The sequence below is a fragment of the Gossypium hirsutum genome, chromosome A04 (assembly GCF_007990345.1).
Source record: "Gossypium hirsutum isolate 1008001.06 chromosome A04, Gossypium_hirsutum_v2.1, whole genome shotgun sequence".
Classification (NCBI taxonomy): Eukaryota; Viridiplantae; Streptophyta; class Magnoliopsida; order Malvales; family Malvaceae; genus Gossypium; species Gossypium hirsutum.
In genome coordinates, this window is record NC_053427.1 from 51746650 (window position 1) to 51765500 (window position 18851).

Here is an 18851-nt window from a genome sequence, read left to right on the forward strand (position 1 = left end):
TGATTGAATGGTTGAAATTTGTATTGTATTAGATCAAGAACAAAGAAAATTGGACTTAGATCGGGGGAAGTCCAAATTAGTCGAATAGTCGACTCGTTCCGTCTGAAATCCATCCAAGGTAAGTCAAATTAAAATTATGTGTTAATTTGAATAAATTCTGCACATATAAACTGTAATCTGTATTGGATGGTCTTGAGTGCCAGATGAATATCTTTGGAATAAAGTATAATAATATGTTAGTATCTGAAAAGCTCTGTATACTTCTAAAGGAAAGTTGACATCTATCTGAGATATCGTGTAAGACCATGTCTGGGACACAGGCCTCGATTGAGATTCACGTATAAGACCATGTCTGGGACATTGGCATCGTATCTGATTTCGTGTAAGACCTTGTCTGAGACAGAGGCATCGACATTGAATTACATGTAAGACCACGTCCAGGACGTCGACACTTGTTTATGATTTTCTGTGTCATTTCTGAACCATCTGAGGATTGAGTACAAGATATGGGAATGAATGTATTATGAAATGTATACATATGTATCATACTAAGTCTCTAAATATGAAAGACTTGGTTCTGTGAAGTATGTACGAAACCATGAATTACTTCCTGAAATAACTCTGAATTCGTACTATTGATTTGACTTATATGTTTTAATAGATGGACTAGCTGTATTTGACTTACTAGCTCTTTGTAGCTTACTCTATGTGATTTCTGTCTGTTTTACAGTTATCATAACTACTGAAGGCTCGGGATAGTCGAGGATCGTCACCACACTATCGAAATCATTTTGGTACTTTTGAAAGTGTAAATATTTTTTTTTAGTATGGCATGTATAGGCTAGAATGTTTAAGTAAGTAAGCTTGATATGTATATATGTTATGCCATGTGAATCGGCTAATAAATGATAAGTTTGTGCATAGTTTTGGTGTATGTTTGTAATGTGTTATGTTCTAATGTGTTTTGGTCATCTTTAAGCATGTTTTGAGCATAGAATTGGTTGAAAATTTTGGTATGAATGTTGTATATTATTGCTTGAAGGATTGGCCCTTAGAGAAGTGGCAAATTGGCTTAAACCAAGCCAGCATTTTTCCACACGGTTAGGTGACAGGAGCGTGCCTTATGGCTGTGGGCTTAAGTCAGTAGCTAGCTAAGTACCACACGGCCATGGCACACGGCCGTGTCTATTGGCCGTATGAAAAAGTCAGTATTGGACCTATTTTTGGCACAGATGGTTCACATGGGCGTGTCTAATGCCCGTGTGTGCCACACGGCCTAGTCACACAGGCGTGTGACTTTAACAGTTTTGGAAGATTTGGTTAAGTTCTGAAAATTCTGAATAGGTTCGGTTTAGTTCCGACCTTTTTTTAAACGTATGTTTTAGGTCTCGTAGACTATCTTAAGAGACGATTGCTTATGAAATGATGTTCAATAATATTTGTAATTCTGAATTGGTCTGAAATGTTTTGTCTGTCTGGTAATGCCTCATAACCCTAATCCGATGTCAGTTACGGGTTAGGGGTGTTACAGACTTTCTAATATGTCATAACGCCATATTACCATGGTCCAACTTACCTTAATCCTCATGTTTAACATCCTGGCAGACTATCTATGCTTGCTCAGCAGCAGACGCTTTTGGTTGCCTTAACCGAGTTAAGGTCTTACACCTTTCTCACCATGTGTTCATTAGGTCCTGGTGGATCACCTCATGTTTACTATCCCAGCAGACGACCTCTGTAGATGCCATGGAGCCTCTCTCCCATGGTCTTACACTAATCCGCCATCATGGTGTGATATCAGTCGATACCTTGGAGTCTTTCATCCATGGTGTTACTCATTATACCTGTCTGTCATAGCATCTTTCATCTATGGTTTTACACCTTTTACCTTATACCGGGCCACCATGACATCTTTCATCCATGGTCTTATGCCACGTATGACATATTAGACTACCATAGCATCTTTCATCTATGGTTTTATGTCATAAACTGTCATCACGGTATCGCTTCGAAAGACCAGTCAGTACCACCGTCGCAATAAATACCATTCCATGATTCATATTACCCGAATCCACTTCCCATTACCTCTTTTACACCACTTAACCTTAATGCTCGAATGCCGTAGTGTTTCCTCCGAAAGGCCTGGAGCTTTGCCCTAGGCGATATATAATAGGGTCACTCCCTATTCCCATCCTAACTTCATTTAACATGTTTAGGTTTTTGCACACTATTATCATTCAGAACATACACATATTTTCATAAACATAATAGCTTGGAGTACAACGAACCTTTAAATCATTCCATGATCCTTCATATTAACATACAACGATGATTACTCATGCTATCCTGCATACATGTCTTTCTATCCCAACAGGAATTAGACTAGTCATATTGGATATTAGAATCTCACATCAATTCCTTATTTTTTGTAGCTCAGCTTGTCATTTTTGCTAGAGTCTACTTCCTATTAGCTACGATTCCTTATTCTTCTACTGCTAAACTTGGCTCCTCACGATGGTAACAACAAGCAAAACCTTCTACAACTACCTCTTCTTCTTCTTCAGTTTACCTGAAAAAGATGCTTGGATTTTAAAAAGACAAAATTATGAAGAATTATGTTTCCATTTCGTCCTATTTATACTCCCTTAGCATGATCCCCGCAGACCGTTGCTACCACTCAGTCCTAATTATTGTGTCTTCCACTATGGAACCAACCGATTCTAATTTAACCAAACTAGTTTCAAGATTCAACTTTTACCTAACCAGCCACTTATGTTTCTAAACGCCTTATTAGTGCCCGTGAATTTCTACTCCTATTTAGTTAGGTCCCCGACTCTTCCTCAAGTTCAGGTATTAGGATATCTCAGTATGAAAAATGCGTCATATAGTGTGCCAATCATACCATTTGTGCATTATTGTATTTATTTAGTCATACAATTGCATCTCATTAAACAACATACATCACGCCAAACCATTCATCTATTCAATCATGATCAAATTCATTTAATCGATATTTGCATTCAATACCACATGCACACACAAGACATCAACACTTTGCCACGAGTTGGTTCACCATTGGTAAAACACTAGTTCATCATATTCAGTATATGAATGACATAAAATACATCCATTTAAGATCTGAGTTTGAGAACTCACTTGGGAGTTGCCACCAAATCCATTTTCTAAAATTTTTTCCCTTGCTACATGAGCCTCTATAGTCAATACAACATAACAACCAAATTCTGATTCTCTAATCATTAAAAGAATCATACTTTACTTGCATGCTTAAACCATTTAAGCAACTATTCATAATTCCAAATCAGAACAAAACAAATTCGACGGTTAATTGAGATTTTTACCTTTCTTCCTTTTCCTTAAATTCGTGCATACAAAAAGATTAGGAAACTTACCAGCTAGATAAATCATCAGTTATTTGTGCACAATCCTTAGCTTCTTCCCTCCATGCAGACTGCTCTTTCATATTTCTTCCTTGCAACCCCAACCAATGAAGATGGTGAAGAAAGATCAAAGAAAGAAAAAGACAAACCCAGAGGATAACATATCTCCCTTATATAGTACTCCCTTACTTCCTTCACCAGTCTCTATTTCAATAGCCAAGTGTACAACCTCTTATTATCATGTCTCCCACTAACTTATTTCTAGTTCATAACCAACCGGACTATGGTTGAAATTCAACTTTTCCTCAACCGGCCTACTACTCGTTCTTATTTGCAAAAAGAACACGCTAGATTAGAGAACCTTTCAATTTAGTATGTCAAACTCTTTTGCTACTTAAGACCTTACAAATCCGGACGTGACAACTTGAATTTAATAACTCATAATAAATTAATCAAATTAATTTGATAACTTATATTGATTAGTTGAACTTTTTAGATTTATGAACTTTATAATTAATAATGAAAACAAGTGTAAAATAAAAAAATGCATAAAAGTAATAATGCATGACACGTTATACATCGTTTAATTTTGTTGATTTTATTCTCACTTTCTTTCTTTTTTTTCAACATATTTCTCACTTTATTTATTTAATGAAAATAATTATATGAATTCTATGGTAGATTTAGAACAATTATCTTTGTATAACAACGTATTATTATAGGTGTATAATAGCTATATCTCTATATCAAGTAAAATCTTGATAAACAAAATGAGACTATTATAAAAAAGATTGACTTGCATGTGAAGAAACACAAAAAATTTGAAAAAAAATAACAAGTTAAAAGTAACAAAATTCAATAACATCATATTTAATAAATTCTATAAGTTAAGCTATGCTAAACAATATATTATTTTAATGAATGTTTTCAAATTTAATATTAAAAAAATTGAATAATTTATGAATATAAAAAATTTCCCATGATTTATGAATATAAAGTGAGGAGTGCGATGTATTTGGAAATGATTTCCCAATTTTCACTGCCAAAATCCATTTCATCAAAAAGAGTGGGAAAGTGAAGAAGACTTACTAAATTGAAATAACCAAAGTCTTACCTTAATATAAAAGAATCGAATAAATAAGTTATTCAATAGATTTAGGTTAAAATCTCTCACAAGTTTCTGTAACTTTTCAAAATTAACAATTAGTTCTTGTATTTTTATTTTACGAAATTTAATTTTTCTATTTTTTAGATTTTAAAATTTAAATTTAACTGTTAACATTGTTAACTTTTTTATTAAATTTAAATTAATTATAAAATTATTTTTTTAATTGCAAGACTATGGAATGAATATTTTTTTATTTAAAAAATATCACAACAATAAATTTAATAAAAAAATAATAGTGTTAATATTTAAATCTAAATTTTAAAATTTTAAAAAAAACTAAATTTTATAAAATATAAATACAATGTCTAAATTTTTAGATTTTAAAAAATACAAAAACTTATAACATACTTTAAACAAAAATTTAACATAGAATTGAATGAGACCACCAATAATATGAAATTAAAGGAACCAATCACGAGCCTATATTTTATCGGCTTGATTATTTACTCATTATACTAAACTTGCAATTTATTTATTTATTACTTTTAAAAGAAGTGTTGGGGGGTTGGTTTTTGCTTTATATTTTCTTATCTATGTGGTGTGCCTCGTGGCCTGCGGAAAGGGAACAAGCCGCCCTTGTAGACCTTTGACAAAACTATAGGAAAAATGCTAATGCGCAATAGTTTCTTTTTTAAATGTATGGGCTTATAATTGGGCTACCTTTTTATGTGGGCCTAATGGTGTCTTCAATTGTACAACTTGAACCATTGAAAAACAGCCAAGAAAGCTGTTGCGTATTCCATTTTGTATATTCTTCAATTCGGCTTGAAACATTTCACAAGTAAAATAATAGGTAAGTTATACCATAGTTACTTTAAAATAAAGTTTGTCATATTTCAACTACTCTAATATTTTCTCAACTTAGTCACTCTAATTAATATAATTGTCTAAATTAGTCACCATCGTTAAAAGTTTTGTTAATCTCCTGAGGGATTGCTGATCTGGCACATTAGCCCATTAAATGACTGACACATGACATTGTATTTGTACTTTTTACTAAAGCTAGGGACCTCTCTATAATTACCCCAAAATACTTGGTTGTTATTTTTTTGTTCTCTCTTCTTTGGCTTCTTTTTCTTTTGGTTTTCTAAATGACAAATGAAAAAGTCTTCGGTTCGCACTTAAAAAACAATTTCATTCTAATTACAATTGAAACATAATTAGACAAATTAAATTAATGACAAAGCAAACCAAGGAGAAAAATAAGGAAAGAAACCAACACACAATATCTTTTAATGAAATTCAAATTCACCAATCGTACTCTATGGAGCCTTGCTCAGAGAATGATTCTTATTCAACAATCCAATCAAATCACTTATTGGCTAAAGCCAAAAAAACTACCTTTACAGTAATAGGCATTTGCAATCCCAACAATGAATCAAATTGTTACAAGTTACTCTTCCAATTACCTCACAATACAATCAATAAACGTATCCAAATAATATCTAAAAAGAGTGACATAAAGTAACCCAATGGAATAGAAAAATGTAAAAGCCAAAGAGACTTAAAAAATAACCCACCATGTATGGCACAAAGCAACCTATTTATGTGTTGGACCTGATGCCCTGGGTGTAACTTATTCGTTTGTAAACTTGTAATTTTTTCGAATAGATTGGTTAATAAAATAAATTCATTGATTACAATTAATATATGTCCTCAAATGGTTTTTGCACGCAAAGCAAAATGAAAGCAAATGTTGCCCATTGGTTGTCTAATGTTTTAACTAATACTAATCAGTATTGTTTGGTTAGATCGTAATACGAAAAGACAACTTTTATTAGTAGACAAACCTAAATGCATCCTTAGCCTAATAAAAAATGAGCAAACAAATTAAAAGACTAATATGCCATCTATCAAGTCTAATTGAAAAGATGCCTTGTCTTGGGTATCGTAGCGAATGACTTTCAGAAGATAGAGACATTGTCAAACCTAATTTCCTTTAAGTCTAAAAGTTAGGAACAATTGGGGGTTAAATTGAAAGGAGTCATAAGCTAGTGGCCTTTATTGAAAAGTCAGGAAAATTTAGTGACTGAACTGACATGGTTGAGATCCAATTCTGATTTGATTGGATTAAAACTAGTTACTTTCTTAGTGGGAGACAAAATGATTATCAACGGATGGTTTTTATAGGGTTAATAACCAAGCGTGAAGGGCGATAATAGTTGGGAAAATGACTTCCTAGGGAGAATTCTTCTGAAATCTATGTCACTTTCTTTTCTTCTTCATCTTCTTCCTTGGTTGCTCTGAAGAAGAGATAGTTATGGGAAGCTCTGCATGGAGTGGTGATCATGAGATTTGAGTTAGAAAAGTAGAAAATCTAGTGAGCTGGTAAGGTTCTATGTCTTTCGATGTACGTGAGGTTTAGAAAATAAAGTTAAGAATTTTTAGAACCTTTTTAAGGGTCCTGTATGTTTTTCGAAAACTCAGTTTCACTCGCGGTTTTTGTTTATAATGATTAGCTTCCAGGAGAATGGAAGCCCTAACATACGAAAAAGTTAAGCATGGGAGGCAAAGAAACATATATTTTGTTTATATACTCCATATCTAGGATGGTGCATGACTGGCATGAATCTGTGTCGAATCTAGGATGAATCTTATGATGATGTGTGATCTTTGTTGTTTGAGAATGCTACGTATACACAAGGTTGAGTAGGAAATTGAGTGTCAGCATTTGTCCCAAAATGCATGAAATGGTTGTGGAAATTCATATCTAAGTTTCCGTGCTCCATGTTATTATGTTTATGTGATCATATGTATGTGACTGTATACTTATAAATTATGGAGTTTGGAGGTAAAGGTATTGATGGGTTAAATGAAGTTAGGATTTGGGAAATGGTGTTTTTGTATACCATCATACGGTGTTATTGGGTGCAAACTGTGATTTGCGAAGCTCCGGGCCTTGCGAAGGGGACCCTATGGTGTTCGAGCATCAAGGTTAAATATGAAACAAAATGTTACCAACTAGCTCACTGGAGCAACACCATGACAACAGTTATTAGGTTGCGTAGAGCAACACCGTGATAGCAGCCAGTAGGCTCTATGAGGTGACACAGCGAGGCGGTAAAGTCTTTCGGGGCGACACCTCAAAGTGGTTTAAGGTGTAATAGTATAGCTCGACTATGGCAGCATTTGGAGTCTGTCAGGAAATTAAACATGGGATAGTCTACTGAGACATTGAATACGGGATAGTCCGCTAGAACGTTAAACATAGGGTATATTTTGTAAGACCGTAGCTCAAATGCCTAGACATTAAACACAGGGAAGTCTGCTGGGACATTAAATATAGGGTAGTCAACCAGGACATGAAACATTGGGTATATTGTGTAAGACCATAACTCGGCTATGACAACATTTGGAGTCCATCGGGACATTAAATACAGGGTAGTTTGTTGGGACATTAAATACGGGGTAGTCCACCAGTATATTAAACATGGGGTTAGGTTGTGAAAGACCACATCCCGACTATAGCAAAGTATGGTAGTCTGTCAGGACAATAAACATGGGGTGTCCACCGGGACAGTAAACATAAGGTGGATCTCCAAAAGATAGAGATCATGGGAAATCATGCAATCTAGGAAAAAAATGGTTGAAAGGAAAATTTAAAGTATTGGAAAAAAGATAGTTAGCCAGCGGATTATTGAGGAATCTATCAAACAAGGCAGAAGAAGTAGAAAGGGAAACAATCTACTAAAACAGTAATCAAAAAAGCCGTAAGGAATATGAGTGGTAACCTAGCTAGATTCAGATATGGAAAGGACATGCCAGGTGTGTCTGGAGTATATGCAAATGAAAGAAGATTTATTCAAGGATCGTGGATAAGGATCTATCATTAAGTATCGCTAGAAAGTGTTGAGCAAAACTCTTATGTTAAAAGTTCAATCATAAGTACCCCGGGTAGTCTATTTGATAAGGATGGGTCAATTAGAGCCCATTGGCAGGAAAAGGTAATATGAAGGTTAATCCAAGTGACAGATATGTCTGTCAAAACTATTCCTTCTTGAGGGAAACCTAATGCGGGAGTATCTGATATAGAGTTAGTTCCATAAGGAACCTTCATATAAGGAGAATTATGAACTCGAATGATTAATAGTCTACTAGAAACTATAAGCCAAAATATTTCAATGCAGATAGATTTGATGCACCTTAAAAGCAAGGTATCATAATTAGTACGGTTTACAAGGGAGTAACCCAATTAACATTTCAACCCGAGAGTAGGGTAGAAATAGAGAGGATAAAACAAGGTTAAGACTGTCAGTGCAGCGTGGCTCTTCTCTAGAAGGACTTATGAGTAGAATGCCAATTTTTTCACCAAAGCTATGGCGTGTTTACGAGCTAGGATGAAACTAATAAGTTTATTCATGATAAGAAGTGAGAGGAAAAAGGGAACAGAACGTGATATGTGCAAGGAAAATGAAAATACGTAAGGATGATAAACCATCTAGAATCCACCAGAATTAGTTGAACGGTCATATGCCAACTAGGTAACAATCGATCAACAATCAATCCCCCATTAAAGTAAGATAGAAGCCGAATAGAAGTCCGATACTCCAATCAAAATGAAACCGTCTAAAGGAAACATAGAGTAGTGTGTTTGGTTCTTTTCTATTTAGAACCCTTGCTGAGATAGGGTCTATTTTTTACTAATGTAGTGATGAAAAGCAGAAATATGCAATATGTGAATATGATAATTGTTATGAGAAGTGCAAATGTATACATGATATATATATGTTATATGAAAGTGATAGTGTTTTGCAAAATATGCTAACATGCAATGATAGTGCTCTGATAATCAGTAAGTAATATATGTGTTAAATTAGATATTTTGGCCTTTGTGATTCTTGAAACCGTTGGATATAATTGGCATGCTATAGGATTATGGGTACTCACCTATATGTATAGTGATTTTGGGCGTGGGACATGTTTAGAGGGACAAAGGAATGTAAGCTAAGCTCCATTCAGCGAGACATGTGAAGGGAAATAAGGAAAGTTTTAGCCATACACTTCACTTCTAGGAGATGCTTGACTCTACGAGTCTATACGGTGAGATGGAGATCTGTTTATCCGATGTGTGATGATAGAGCTCACCATAAGTTTCATAACTCAAGTGCCAAATTATCTTGTATTATATGTGTGTGTATGTGTGTGTGTGTGTGTGTTGTGTGATAAATGCCTTAATAAATATGTGGTTGCTATGCAAACTATCTTTATCAATGTTATACAAATGAACTATTAGACGATACGTGTTAAAGTGTTATGTGTTACTAAACATAAGACTCTAGTATCGTATATACATATGGTTATTGTGGATGCATGATGGAATGTTTGCATTGTTGTTATTTCACTCATTCATTGAGCTTGTTAAGCTCACCCACTCTTTTCAACATTTACAGATTAGTAACAGTTCAGTGCGGGTGATATGGTTGTCGTAGGGAGTAATCTAAGGAAAACTCGTTTATTCTCGTAGGTGTTCTTCCAGTTATTTTCGTATTGGGAAATAAGGCAATGTGATAGACTTGTTTAGTGCCATGATATGTTTGGATTATTTACCGACTCTGTTGTATTTCAGTTTTGGAAGTTTATGAGTTTACATGTTTGCTTATGTTCATGAACTTTAATGATAGCTTGATGTATCATGTTTAGACATGTTTTGACGACTTGAATTGTTAAATTTAGCCGTTGAATGATTACTTATCGAAGTAATTTATGCATGATGCTTAGAAACTATTTTAGAGTGAGTTAGTTGCATTTGTGTGCTGCATTTTCATGTTTAGGGGCAGAGGTATCAACACTCGAGTTCCAAAATTGATACCTATGTGTTTCAAAATATGCAGGAAGTCAAAATAGGGATTTGGTATTGATACATTTGCTCAAGTATCGATACTCGGGGTTAAAGTATCAATATTTCATGATAGGTACCGATAATTTTCAAAACTTTAAGATTTAGTCGAGAAACAGAATGCAGGTTTGGTATCCATTTTTTAGGTGGTATTGATACCACCTATTGTAAATATCGATACCCTAGTGCCAATATCAATACCTACAGACATGTTTTAAAAAATTTGCTAAATGGACCCTAAGCAAGTTTTAAATTATTTATAAGACTAATTATTGTGAGATTTCCATGAAACAATGATAACTATTAAGTTGAGTGGTTTAAAACCTTCGCGAATAATGGAACGATGGATGATTTGTTCGAATAAGCTTTTGCTTGATGTACATGAGATGGTGGTGTGACATCCCGTATTCAGGCTTGGCGACTAGGCCGAGCATAGGGTGTTACATTTGTTGGTATCAGAGTCCTAGGTTTAATAACACTCGGACCTAGGTGATTGTTATGTGTTGTGGGGTTACGAAACCCAAGTGATTAAATTATTTCGGTTGCTTGTATTGCATAAGATATCTTTTGTTTGTGATACATGTGGGGTAGGAATGGGAACATATTGCCTTTAATCCTAGATTTTTCTTGTAGGAATATGACTTGGATCATTCCCCGCCACTCACACATTTTATTAGTTTGTTATGTGCTAGATTATTAGAATATGCCTCCTAGACGTGTTAATGTGAGAACTAGTGCTCAAGAGGATGGTACATCCTTTTCACCTCCTGTGTCGCAGCATAGAGTGAACATACTTGATAAGGGTGTAGAACCTCTGATGGAAGATATAATAAGAGCGTTTCAGCTAATTGCTGGTGCTAACCCTGCTCCTGCACTGGTTAATCGAGGGTTGTCGCTAGAACGTCTTCGGAAGTTGGGTTGTAAAGAGTTTTCTGGAGTGAAAGGTACTGATCCAACCGTAGCTGAGTATTGGTTAGAAGGAGTTGAAAGGATCCTCAAGCAGATGTCCTATTCTAACGAGGAAAAGTTGGGTTGTGTTTTGTCCTTACTCGACAGTAAGGCTCATCGTTGGTGGATTGCGATTAGAAGAGGTATTGTTATTGATAGATTGACTTGGAGCTACTTTTTTGAGGTTTTTAAGAGGAAGTTTATGGGCAAGTAATATATGAAGGCTCGTAAGCGAGAATTTTTTAATTGGTAGCTCAGAATGTGGATATGTTCGATGAGTTAGTTGAGAGAGCTAAAGCAGTTGAGAAGACTTTAGCTGAGCTGACTCATTCTGTGGTTACTGAGTCTAGCAAGAGAGTTTGATGGTACATCGGGACGACCGTCTAAAAGAGGGCATGATAGTCATGTTTCTGGTAGAGGTGCGAGACATGGGTCTCGACTGAGTTGGTTCAGGTAGTAAAGTATCATTGTGGTTAGTGCTAGTGGTTCAGTGGGTAGTTCTAATTAGCCGCTTTGTGTACATTGTGAGTGTAGGCATCCTGGAAAGTGTCGTAAGTTAACAGGCAGATGTTTTAAATATGGTTCGAAGGAACATTTTCTGAGAGATCATCTGCATAGGATTGAGGTTTCACAAACTCAGAGTTCAGCACCTGTTTCTACACCTTCTAGAGGTCGTGGTCATGGTAGAGGTAATAGGAGACTAGTTAGGTAGCAGATTGTTGTTCATACTATTGCCACACAAGTTGAATCCAGAGGTCCAACTTGAGTTTATGCTATTAGGGAGCCAAAGGATCAGGATCCGACTGACATCATCGTAGGTGCTTTCACTTTGCAGTCTACTCCATTCTTTTCCTTAGTTGATTCTAGGGATCGATGCATTTTTATATTTTGAGTGAGTTGGCATGTAAGTTAGCAATCCATGTTGAGACTATTGGTTTGGGTATGATTGTCATTAGTTCATTCGTGATAGTGTGGTAGTGAATAAAATTTATCATAGATGCTCTCTTATGATTCAAGGACATGTTTTCTCTGTTGATCTTATGATTCAAGGACATGAGATCTTCCACCTGAGTTCTTTTAGGCTACCATTGGGATCATGAGACAATTCTTTATATGAGGAGCATCAAAATGCAACATACCATTGAGATAACTAGTAGGTGGACCGACTACTAGTCTTATAGGAACGTAGAGATAGTTGTTAAGCTTAATGCTTTAGAGCTGGGATGATTTACTAGGATGAGTCTTGCGATGAATACATGATATTTGATGTCCATTATTCTTGAGACAAACCTTAAATGGGGCGAGCGAGCGTAGCCCTTGAAGTGTCCCTAATGAGTAATGTGATAGGCTAAAAGTGGCCCTTAATTGGTGAGCAGCCAATGATCGAGTAGTGCCATTGGGTTCTGGCACATAAGACGCATCAAGCGAGTATGGACTTGGTGTTGGGTTCCCCAAACCTTTAGCAAAGATACCTTGTGACTTGGACTGTGATGGTCGATGCTCAACGTCATTGATGGAGAGATACTTGAGACCTCTTGCTAGCATGAGTGCTAAACGTGCGACAAGAGTTGGTTCCCTCCCTTGTTCTAAATGGTTGGATGTGAGTGACTTCGTAAGGCCGAAACAAGCAAAATGCCTTTAGGATAAGGCATCAATGGGAACTAAGATAGTCCACTAAAAAGGACTTGAGAAAGGTTGATCATGGTTATGAGTAGTCATCTTGCCACACGAGATCATGCTATTCAAGTCAAGGAATGGGCGATTTGTGACACTAGGGTAGCTTTATTATATGCAAATTGTGTTGTTTGGCATTTTGTTCCTTTTGTTTTGAATTCTAATTCTACTCAGCTTGATAGTGGGAACACGATGAATGGTAGGAATGGGTGTATAGGGTAAGCCTGCTACTTAGGTTTTAGTTTTATCCTCTTACATGTTTGTCTCTATTTCGTTGTTTCATTTAATTGATATTTTACCTTAAGAAATCATTAAAGTAAAAAGGTAAAATTTTAAATGGCATTAAAATGATGCAAAAAAATTAGAATTTAACATTTTAAAACATGATAAGAATTGAGTTGTTCATTTTTTTACGTCATTTCAAAATAGGACAAGTTATACCCTGCCGCTAGTATTATAAAAATTAATGGTATAAAAACCAACTTACTCACTTTTATTATAAAAAATCATCTAAATCAATTAGCGGAAGTAACAAATTAAAAATATTAGTATACCTCACCGCTAGGGTTTTTCTTTATTCTCTCGCCTCGAATAAGTAGAACTTTTATGAACATTTCTTTTTATTTTCCCCTCTCGTTTCTTTGGGTTTCTCCCAAGATTAGAGTTTTTTCTTTTCTTGTTTTTTAGATTGTTTAAGAGCATTTTTCTATTAGATTTGAAGATTTATCTCAAAATCCTTTTCACTTCCTTATTTTTCTTTCAAATCTTAACTTCTCATCTTCTAATTAAGAGTAAGGATAGAAAGGTGTGGAACTTGTATCTTTAGTGGTGCTAATTGTTAAGATCTTATTCCATGTTTTTGTTATGTTAGTTGTTATTCTGTTTTCAAAAGTCTACTATCCTTTTAATTTGCATTTAAAATATTGGACAAATTGAATATGATGGTTGATACTTTTACTATTAGGCTTAGTTCTATCCATGTAGTTAATTAGTAAAGGAATATGGCTATTACTCGCTCCTTATCATTAGGATGGGATGTTAATTAGTATTAGTGTGATGTTTCTTTAAAAATGAATGTTCTTTCTTTTTGTTTACTCGGTGAGTTTGTTGGGTTATGGCTAGTTAAGTTGGTGTGTCATTCTCTCCGCTCGTACTCTATTGTTTACGGTGATTAAAATGAAATTTATGTTCCAACAATAACAATAATAATAATATAATTTAGAAAGAAAAAAAAAAGAAACATGGACGATTTATGGTAATGTATTTTCTTTGGAATTTTTCTTTATATGGGATCGTATCCATTCTTACTTTTGTAATGGATTTGCAATAAATGAATTTCCTATTTTGAAAACAAAAATGGTAACGGTAAGACCAAGCCTTCACTACATAACCTCTCACTCATCAAACAAACTAATAAATCAAAACTCATCGCTTCATCTAAACACAAAAAACTCAACTTAACATCACTACATTACATGGCATCTATCACTACCTTTTCCCTACTCCTTTTTACTACTTTTTCTATTTGCACCTCAAAACAAACTACAAAACCTTTAGTTTTCTGCTTAATATGGCTGCAAAAAAGAAAAGAAAGCTTAAATTGTAAGGTTTTGTTTTTAAATTTTTATTCTTTTGGGTTCTTTGAGTAACCAAGTTGGTACTTTACCTATTTTTAATAAAAAATTGTAACTTTGATGATTAGGTTTTCATGCAAATCACAGTTGCGTTTTGGGAATTAGAGCTTTTTGAGTTCTGAATATGAGAACAAAATTTGATTCTTTGCTTAATAAAGACGTAGAATTATGCAAAATTGTTGGCAAGGCTGATATTTTTCTTTTGTTTATGCCTATGCTTGGGAGTCATTTTGGGTTTTGAGAAATTGCAAGGATAGATAGTTGAGAATTTTAATTTTATTTTTTTGGGGGGTCTTTAACCATGCTTACAAATCATTGCATGTTTAGGGGATTGAAGCGATTCAGTATTGATTCCCTTGTTAATGTGTTATTTTGGAGCGATTCTGCCTTTTGGGTTGAAGAAATGCAGCAAGCACTGGATTTTGAATCTTTTATATAGCATGATTAAGCTATCTGACTTAGTGGAGCATTTTTATGGTTTAATTTCGTTGTCTACATCCTACACTTCTTTTTAACATTTTATAGCTGATAGATAAACCCTTCTTTTTAACATTTTATAGTTGATAGATAAACCCATTCTAATATCAATAATCCTTTTGGTTGTATAGGCTAGCAGAAATGGTGAATGGGGATGAAAGTACTGCAAGTAAAGATTGTAAGGGGAGGTTGGAGTTACAAACATAATCTGATCTTCCTCTAGAACTTTTGGAATTGATTTTGTCCAATCTAACATTTGAGGATAACGTGTGAGCATCTGTTGTCTACAAGAGGTGGCACAAGGTTGCAATCTCAATTCGGGTTATGAACCAATCAGCATGGCTCATGTACATACCAAAATCTGGATGCTTGTACGAGTTCTATGATCCATCAGAGCGTAAAATCCACTCTCTTGAGCTACCAGAGTTGCGTGGATGCAGGGTTTGTTACACTAAACAGGGTTGGTTGTTGTTATATAGACGTAGGAATCACCTCGTATTCTTCTTCAATCCCTTCACTCGGGAGACGATAAATCTTCCTAGCTATGAGTTGGCATATGAAATCCCTACTGTTGTTGTTATCAGCACATGTCATCCCACCGGGGCTTCAGAATGGACCATTGTTAACCACCGAAATCGCTTGTCGTTTGTTAGTAGCATTTGGGACAAACCCGTCTTCTGCAGTGGACTCTTTTATTGTCTTAGTCTCACTGGTTGGTTGGGAGTTTATGATCCAGTGAGACGATATTGGAAGGTTCTTGCTATGCCACCACCGAGATGCCCTGAGTATTTTTTCGTCAAAAATTGGTGGAAAGGAAAATTTATGACAGAGCACAACGGAGATCTCCTAGTCGTATATACGTCTCAAAACAAGAACCCCATAATATATAAACTGTATCGATCAGAATTGGCATGGAAAGAAATGGAAAGCCTTCGCAGTGTGACAATATTTGCAAGTTTCTTGACATCTCTTTCAGGAGCTAATCTGCTTGGAATAATGAGGAACAGTCTCCAAATTTCGTTTCTTTGGAAAACGTTGCATATCGTATTCGTTTGATGACTATAGATACTATCCCCGTAAACAGCAGTATGACTGGGGAGAGCAACCTTCCTTTGAGAACATATGGATCGAGCCGCCCCACCATGCCTTATCCTCAATCTGAAAGAAGTGAGTATGTTTCAACTCGAGAATATTTTATCTGCTTATATTTTGCAGCATCAATAGAATGCTTGTGGATATGTTTATGTGATTTCAATCTACTTTATGATGTTCATTCAGGTTTGTCTCTGTGGGATTTTGGAACCTGCATTAATGGAGGCGTTGGCTCTTCAAAGCTTCTGTTTGTGGATGGATTTTGTTCAGTTGCTGAAATTGCAGCCATGTTTTGCTGTAGAATCTGTCTGATCTTAGCATATCTCATAGGTTATAGTAATCAGTCCAATGCATCAGATCATCTCTCTTTTTGTTCAGTCCAATACATTTTTCTTTTCATTGTTACTTCTTTTACAATGTTATCATAGTAAATCTCATCAGTTTCATGTTTTAGTCTATAAAAGATGCATTCTATGTTCCGATAATTTGGGTAATTTACATTCAAGTCACTCAACTCCAAATCAATTTTTAGATTTTTTTAATCATATCTACATACAAATTAGATCATTTATTAGTTCCGTTAAAACATTTTTAATATAAAAACTATTTCTGTGCGATTTATTTTTAAACAGGAATTAATTTTGGAATTTCATGTTGAATCATTTGTACATGTGATTTTGCTTTTTTAGTTACTTTGAACATAATTAAAATACATTAATTTATTCAACAATTCAAATTATAATTAAAACGTTTTTATCATATTTAAGTTACTTATATAAAAAATTAAAATAAAACTTTTAAACTTTTATATGAAATAAATATTATACTAGTAAAAATAAATTAGCCTAAGTTGTCATGTGACAGCCCTAAATTGACCCTAGTCGGAAAGTGGTTTCAGGACCACAAGACCGAGTCATAAAAATAATTAACCATTATATTTGATGCTTATTATATATATATAGGCATGTGTGAAAATTTCATGTTTGAATTTTGTTAATTGTAAGTGAATTTTGCTAAATAGGACTTGTGTGAGAAAATTTAGAAATGTGCTAGGCAAATGTTAAAGTGGCCTATTGATGCATGCTAGAAAATGTTGTCCTTGCATGTCAAAATACCCAAAACTTGGGATGGTGGCCGGCCATGCTATGGGTAAAAAGGTATTATAAACATGTTATGTTAGTGTTTCATGGGGGGAATGATAAAATAAGGAGCATGGTAATAAAATAATGAAAAGGAAAATGATGAAGAAAAAAAAAGAAAAAGTTCTCATGTTGTTCAACTTGGCCGAATAGAAGAAAGAAAAAGAAGGGAAAGAGCTTAGAGAAAATCGGCTATGGTGGTTCACTAGACTAAGGTATGTTGATGTTGTTCCATGAGATTCATGCATGTTTTTAGTTGTTAGCTTGAGTTTTACCTAGCCCATGGTTTAAATCTTTGCTAAGAGATGGAGATGATATTCGGCCATGGGTGTTGTCTTCTTGGTTGGTTTTTCATGTTGTGGTGATGAGGCATGAAGATGAGTTAAGTTTCGGCTAAGGTGGACTTGTGTTGATGTCATTTGCATGCTAAGTGTGAAGCTTTGTAATGATACATGTGATGGTGATTGATGACTCTTGGATTTTCTTTTTAGCATTTTTGAGTTAGACATTAAGTTCTTTGTTTAACCCATGACCAAAATTGAAATGGTATGGTGTCTTGATGCATTCGGCCATGGTAGGAAGTAGATGAGAATTGGTAGTAAGGTGAAGTGCAAATGTTAGTACTTGATTACTAGTGTATATATGTGTATTAGCCGAGTTTTGAACTTGAAACAAAATGGTATGTAGTCAATACAAGTAACCATATTTGTAGGAAGTATTAAGCATATAATCGGCCTCAACATAGACATGCATATTCGGCCACATGAGGTAGATTGGTGTTGCATGTATTCGGTTAGAGGCAAGCATATTGATGCTTTTATCTTGGCTTAGATAATCGGCTAAAAGAGAGTGTGGGCTAATATGTTGAGTTGATTCATGATTTCATATATATGTGACTCTAATGTCTAATGTATATATGGGTTAAGTACCTTGAGTTTCTCTTTTTGATGTTCAAGTGATTAAATCAATTTATTTGTTAAATTAAGCTCAAGAGCAAAGAGGAACTAAATCCGATAAAAGGGAAGGAAAAAGTGATCGAATAGCCGTCGAAATCGTTCAACAACATCCGAGGTAAGTTTTCGAGTAATGAAACTTAGTTTACGATTTGATTAAGTCATGACGTATAATCATAACAAATATACGGTGATATAATGATTCTACTTGAATTATATGTTGAGTTAATTAGTCTATATGTATGATGGGTAGTCGTATGTGCATAGAGATCATGTCATAAAGCAAACCAAATCATGCTGTTTGTATGTGGCTATTGAGCCGAAAATGGGAATGCTTAATAATTGACTTGTGTTTGAATTCTAGTTATGAAAATGAAATAAAGATGTGTCATGATTTACTGATATGTGCATGAATATTCGGATGATAACGGGGCTAAGTCCCGAAGGCATTTGTGCTAGTGACTAATTCCGGGCTAAGTCCCGAAGGCATTTGTGCGAGTTACTAATTCCGGGCTAAGTCCCGAAGGCATTT

At 34.8% G+C, this 18851-nt stretch overlaps 1 pseudogene; it reads left to right on the forward strand.

The window, feature by feature from the left end:
- The first annotated feature begins 14460 nt into the window (after positions 1-14460).
- LOC107948425 (F-box/kelch-repeat protein At1g57790-like) lies at positions 14461-16604 on the forward strand (annotated as a pseudogene).
- The last annotated feature ends 2247 nt before the right edge of the window (positions 16605-18851 follow it).